The 6,646-nt window shown below is 49.6% G+C and overlaps 1 protein-coding gene across 10 annotated transcripts in view; it reads left to right on the top strand.

Annotated features, from left to right (window-relative positions):
* The first annotated feature begins 3,166 nt into the window (after nucleotides 1–3,166).
* Nucleotides 3,167–6,646, top strand: part of ADD1 (adducin 1) — a 76,568-nt gene continuing 73,088 nt past the window's right edge. For all 10 annotated transcript variants that reach the window (XM_060013056.1, XM_060013057.1, XM_060013055.1 and 7 more), the window contains exon 1: nucleotides 3,167–3,319. The gene's annotated coding sequence lies outside the window, so the exon portion shown is untranslated. The remainder of the gene's footprint in view (nucleotides 3,320–6,646) is intronic.

Raw genomic sequence — 6,646 nt, 5'->3', positions numbered from 1 at the left:
TTTAGTGCTAGGCAGTTATGTGGGATTTCAGGTCAGCAAACCAGATACATTGTGAGCTCTTGATAATGGTGCTGGCTTAATTACTGCAGGCAGAAAAGGCAAATCCACACCCAGATACATGGCAATCTATCTTGGTGAGTATGGGTTCTTGCTTTTTCTCGGGTAGAAGGGATCCAGTGTAATCAACTTGCCACCAAGTGGCCGGTTGGCTCCTCCAGGGGCCTCAGCCTTGGTTTCTGATGCTGACAGGTTAGACACTGGCAGTGGCAGTAGCTGGATCAGCCTTGGTTATGAGGAGCTTGTGCTGTTGGGCTCATGCATAGCCTCTACCCTGCCACCATGGCTACTTCATTGATGAGACAATTGTGGTGGCAGAGGACAGATCCCAGCTGATCCCCATTGGCTGAGCCATTCCATCTGCTTGGTGTTTAGAGCCTCTGTGGTGGATGCTCACTGGTAGACATTAATATGCCATACAAAGATCTCCATCCTTTGTGCCAGTTCTCACAGGTCCATCCAAATGCTTCTTCCCCATACCTCTTGTCCCTGAACTTCCATGTTTCTCCGTCCAGGCTCCGTCCAGCTAAATCATTTCTCACTGCCCATGAGTTCAGGCCATGTCTCCCTCCCACAAAGTGAGTGGCCAAGTTCACTACTGCAAGCTTTGCCTATCGGGATGATTTCCCTTTGCCACCTTCTTTCAGGGTGACCACTGAATGGGGATACAGTGCAGCATTAGGCCATTTTCAGGCCACACCAACATATTTAGCCAACCTTCCCATGGACCAAGCATATACGTTTTCCTCCTCTGTCACTGTGTCACAGGGAATCCCCTGAGACCACAGGTGAGAGCTAAGGGAGAGGTATCACAGCTATAAGAGTAAGTACATCCTGGATCAGATGCTTTCAGATGATGATCTATCTACCTGGCTTTATGCCTTGGTGGTCTGACAGAACCAAGTGATGGGCAGTTCTGGCCTCAGATGTCCCATAGAAACACTGCATTTCTACCGGAGCTCAGTAGCAAGCCAGAAGTTACAGCATGGGGGAAGCCATGTTGCATGTCATGTGGGATCTTATACCCCGACCAGGGATTGAACCCAAACCCCCTGCAGTGGAAGCACAGAGTTTTAACCACTGGACCACCAGGGAAGTCCCCAGTTACTTCTTGAGCTGCTTGGATCTGGGTGGGTTTGTAGTTTTCATGAAATTAAAAGAATTCAGCCATTATATCTTCAAACAGTATTTCTGTCCTCCCAACACTCACCTCTATGTTCAGGGACTCCAATTAACATCTATACTAGCCCTCTTGAAGTTGTCCTACAGCTCATTGGTACTCTGTTCATTCTTTTCCAAGCTCTTTTCTCTCTGTTTCATTTAGTTTCTTTTTTCATGTCTTCAAGTTCACTAAGATTTTCTTCTGCTGGGTCTAATCTGTTGTTTGTTTTGTTTTGGGGTTTTTTTTCTGGTTTTTTTTTTTTTTTTTGGCTGCGTTGGGTCTTAGTTGCAGCACGCAGGATCTTTCCTTGTGGTGCGTGGGCTTCTCTCTGGTTGTGGCGCATGGTCTTCTCTCTAGTTGTGGCGTGTGGGCTTCTCTTTAGTTGTGGCGTGGTTTTCTCTCTCTAGTTGTGGCCTGTGGGCTCCAGGGCATGTGGGCTCTGTAGTTGCGGTGCATGGGCTCCAGAGTGCATGGGCTCTACAGTTTGCAGCATGCAGGCTCTCTCGTTGAGGCATGCAAGTTCAGTAGTTGTGGTGCGCAGGCTTAGTTGCCCCGTGGCCATGTGGGATCTTAGTTCCTTGACCAGGGATTGAACCCACACCCCCTGCAGTGGAAGCACGGAGTCTGCATTGGAAAGCGGATTCTTTACCACTGTACCACCAGGGAAGTCCCTGGGTCTAATCTGCTGTTGATCTCACCCAGTGTATTCTTCATTTCTGACATTGTTTTTCACCTTTATGTTTGACTTGGGTCTTTTTTGTATCTTCTATGTCTCTACTTAACATGCTCAGTCGTCTTCTACTCCTCCCTTCCTCCTTCCAGCAAGCCCCCACTGACACCTCTTGTGGGCCAGGCCTTGTTGCTGGGTGCAAGGGAAACAGAAGTGATAGATGCAGAATTGTGGAGTCTTATCAGAAAAGTCTTCTGAGAAAAGCCAGTGTCCAGGAGATCAGAGGTTACTGTCTATTATCCATAGACAGTATCCCCGACCCTCTGTGGACAAGGCCAAAGGGGACCCTGCTGGGAGGGAAGGTCTGGATTCCACACTATTCTTCCATTGCTCAGCTCTGGGCCTCAACTTTCTATGGGTATAAAGGGAGCTAGCCCGTATGTCTCCCGGGTCTTTTGGGGACTCGTATGAGACAAGGAGGGGCAGTTTTGGGGCAGGTGCTGATGTGATCTCTAGTCTTGCCTTCAGGTCACTGGCAGGTGGCCTGGTCTCACCAATGCCCTGGTTCTGCAGCAGTGACTGTGCTCTTTCAAGCAGCATCAGCAGGCCAGGCTCCAGGCATCAGGCAGCGGCCGCGTCGATGGAGCCTTATCGGGATCCACAGGCCCCGCTCTTCGGGCCCCGCCTGGCTGCCAGCCCGACCCCAAACTTTGCCCGTGGTCCCGGGCACCCTGGCAAGGGCTTCTGGATGCAGACCAGCACAGGGCTGGGCACAGGGGGCAGGGGGCAGGGTCCGTCCGCTGGAGGAGTGGGCGAGGAGGGCAGGGAGAGGCCCCCAGCCTCAGGCTGAGCAGGGCCTGCAAACTACCCTTTGGTAAGCTCTCCTGCGCATCGCACGAATTTGGCCCGCAGGAGACCTCCACGAGCCTGACCAGCAACAATGAATGAGTGACGGAGCGGCTCTGGGTGAGCGGGCGCCGCTGGCACGACGGCCCGGCCTGCTTCAGCGACGAGGCATGAGGGGCTGCAACTGGCCGTCCCCACTCTTTGGATCCTGCTTCGTCCGCAGGGGGAGGGCGCGGCCCCCGAAGTCCGTCCCCGGAAAAGCGGCGGCCAGAGGCTGTAACCCCTCCCGCCCGGGCCCCACCCCACCTCTCCCGCCCTCTCTCAGCCAATAGCAGCACGCGTTGCTGGGAGGTGCAGCAAGGGCTGGGCCTATGGGGTGGTGTGTTGTTGGGCTGCGGCGCCTCAGGCCGCACCCAGCTCGGGCTTCTGGGGCTGAGCGGAGGGCTGAGGGGGCGGGAGGCCGGGCAGGCCGGTGGGGGCAGCCGGCAGGGTACGCGCGGCGGACAGGGGGCGGAGCCGGAGCGACGGGCGGCGGCCGCGCTCAGAGCTGGTAGCCTGTCCGCTGCCCGCGATTCGACTTTGAGGTGAGGCCCGGGGCTCCAGGCCGGGCGGCGGGGCCTGTGGCGGCGGCGCGGAGGGTGGAGGCGGCCCCGGGGGTCTGTCCTGGGCGGGCGGGGGTGGGGTCCCCGTCGTTCGGCCGTCGGCCTTGACTGGCGCAGAGGGGCCGACGCCCTGCAGACCCTTCGTCGCACGGGCTAGTCTGTGAGAGCGCCTGGGCAGCTCGTCGGTGGACTGGGTGGTGGGCTTCGGGCGCCCGTGTGGGAAAGGAGGATCCGGGCCGGACGTTGGGTCAGCGCGGTGCTCGCGGCCGCCGGGTCAGTGGCCCGCAGGGCTGACGGCTCCAGGGTTCGAGCACAGACGCAGATAGACGCGGGCATCCGGGTTCTGCCCGTCTGCTCTCGTGTTGTTGAAAAAACGACAGCTTCTGCCCAAACAAAAGCCATATCTGCCTACGGATGGTAATAGGGTTGTCCTGCAACTTTATTAGAGAAGGAGCTGTTGGTCATCTCGCCCTCTCCTTCCTTCCTTTCTTTTTCGTTTCTTTTAGTGGGGCGGGGGGGGGGGGTGTCAGAGGGTCTCTGCCTTTAGCAATTACTTTTATTTTTGCTCTTGTAATTCATGGCTCAAGATATTTACCAGGTCTTTGTGTTCACTTCATGCAGTCTTACCTTAAAGTAAGTATTTTGGTTAACCTCCAACGGCTGGTGGTGTGACCATATGATTTTATGCCTAAATGACATAAAGCAATTTGTCCTATCCCCAAGAACCAAAAACATAGCTGAGAGCGGTGTGCAGTGCTGATAAGTTGTTACAGAAAGGTTTTTTTGCGGGTGAAAAATTGGTTAAATCTTAATGGGGATAGGAAGTAGGCTGCTGTCCTCTTTGCTGAACACATCAGTAGAAGCCCCCAGTGAAAACGAGTCGGAGTCAGTGAGCTGGGGTTCAGCAGGCAGCAAAGAGGGGAGGGCATCCCAGGCAAAGAGGGTGAATTGTATGAGGGTGGGATTGTAATAACTGCAGTCTTTAGTTAATGGGCAGGTGCCAGCCCACGTGTAAATTACTTTTTAAAATCCAGAATCTTAGTATTCTGACTGTGGGTTAAACTAGAATAGTAAAGTTGGTTTTTCTTTTTAGCATCTTTATTGAAGTATAATTACTTTACAATGGTGTTTTAGTTTCTGCTGTATAATCAGCTATATGTATACATATATCCCCATATCCCCTCCCTCTTGCGTCTCCCTCCCACCCTCCCTATCCCACCCCTCTAGGTGGTCACAAAGCACCGAGCTGATCTCCCTGTGCTATGCGGCTGCTTCCCACTAGCTGTCTTACATTTGGGAGTGTATATATGTACGTGCCACTCTCTCACTTTGTTCCCAGTCCATTCGCAGATTTGTTCCAGTCCATTCGCAGAAGACGCAGTAGGTCTGTGTCTTCCCGTCTTGCCCCTAGGTTCTTCATGACCATTTTTTTTTTTTTTAGATTCCATATATATGTGTCAGCATATGGTATTTGTTTTTCTCTTCTGACTTACTTCACTCTGTATGACAGACTCTAGGTCCATCCACCTCACTACAAATAACTCAGTTTCGTTTCTTTTTATGGCTGAGTAATATTCCATAGTAAAGTTGTTATTTAGAGAAGTGGATGGTTTTGGCAGTCCCAACTGCTTTTCAGAGTTTTGTTTTGTTTTGTTTTTGTTTTTGCGGTACGCGGGCCTCTCCCATTGCGGAGCACAGGCTCCGGATGCGCGGGCTCAGCGGCCGTGGCTCACGGGCCCAGCCGCTCCGCGGCACGTGGGATATTCCCGGACTGGGGCACGAACCCGTGTCCCCTGCATTGGCAGGCGGACTCTCAACCACTGCGCCACCAGGGAAGCCCTTTTCAGAGTTTTGACGTGGGTTACAGCAGGACAAATGGTATGATTTGTTTTACTGCTTGTGTGGTTTTAGTTACAGAGGCTCACTGAATGACAGGAATCTAAATTACACCCAGTCTCCAAAAGGTGGGATAGTTTCCTTTCTAAAATATAATTTATACACCTCACCGTTTCTCCTTTAACTCTTTGATGCTATCCGATATTGGTAAGGTTTTGTTTGGTATTCAGTTTTTTGTTATTGATTTTACTATAAAAACTGTTTCTTTAGATCGGTTATTAGTTTTTAGTTAGTTCTTTCAAGTAGTCCTTGTATTGAATCAGAAAATACTGAAATGCTTTAAAAGATACTTTAAAAAAATTAAAAATAATCAAATATCCAGCCAGTGTTAAAATTTTATTGATCATCATAATTTTTTAGCAGTTTGACAGTTAATATAAAAAATACATTTTTATTATGTGAAACTTAGAGTTTAACTGGACTTGTTTATTTATTTATTTATTTTGAATTTTTGAGTTTTATTGTATTTATTTTTTTATACAGCAGGTTCTTACTAGTTATCTGTTTTATACTTATTAGTGTATACATGTCAATCCCAATCTCCCAATTCATCACACCAGCCCCACCACTTTCCCCCCTTGGTGTCCATACGTTTGTTCTCTACTTCTGTGTTTCTGTTTCTGCCCTGCAAACCGGTTCATCTGTACTATTTTTCTAGGTTCCATATATATGCGTTAATATACGATATTTGTTTTTCTTTTTCTGACTTCACTCTGTATGACTGTCTCTGGATCCATCTGTGTCTTTACAAATGACCCAATTTTGTTCCTTTTTATTGCTGAGTATGTGGACTTGTTTATTTATTTTTACATGTTTAATTCTTCCCACACATGTAGAGAAACTAGTATAGTAAACGTCTCTTTATCCTCATCCAACTTCAGCAGTTATTAACTCATGGCCAGTTTTGCTTTATCTGTACCCCCAAACCCAGATGTCATATCATTTTAGCCGTTAAGTATTTCTGTATGTATATCTATATACTTTTTTTTTTTTTTTGCGGTACGCGGGCTTCTCACTGTTGTGGCCTCTTCTGTTGCGGAGCACGGGCTCCGGACACGCAGGCTCAGCGGCCATGGCTCACGGGCCCAGCCGCTCCGTGGCATGTGGGATCTTCCCAGACCGGGGCACGAACCCGTGTCCCCTGCATCGGCAGGTGGACTCTCAACCACTGTGGCACCAGGGAAGCCCTATATACATTTTAAAAAGACAAATACAGATACCACTATCACAGAATTCCTTATTACCTTCAAATATCCAACTAGTGTTGAAATTTTCTTGATTTTAACAGTCTGAATCAGGATCCAAATGCTATTCATACATTGTGGCTTATTTTAATCCATAGGCTCCTCCATCTTTTGTTATCCCTTGTAATTTATTTGTTGCTGAAATTGGTGGTTTGTCCTGTGGAATTAC

The sequence above is a fragment of the Delphinus delphis genome, chromosome 5, assembly GCF_949987515.2.
Source record: "Delphinus delphis chromosome 5, mDelDel1.2, whole genome shotgun sequence".
NCBI lineage: Eukaryota > Metazoa > Chordata > Mammalia > Artiodactyla > Delphinidae > Delphinus > Delphinus delphis.
This window is presented reverse-complemented; position numbering and strand designations above follow the sequence as displayed.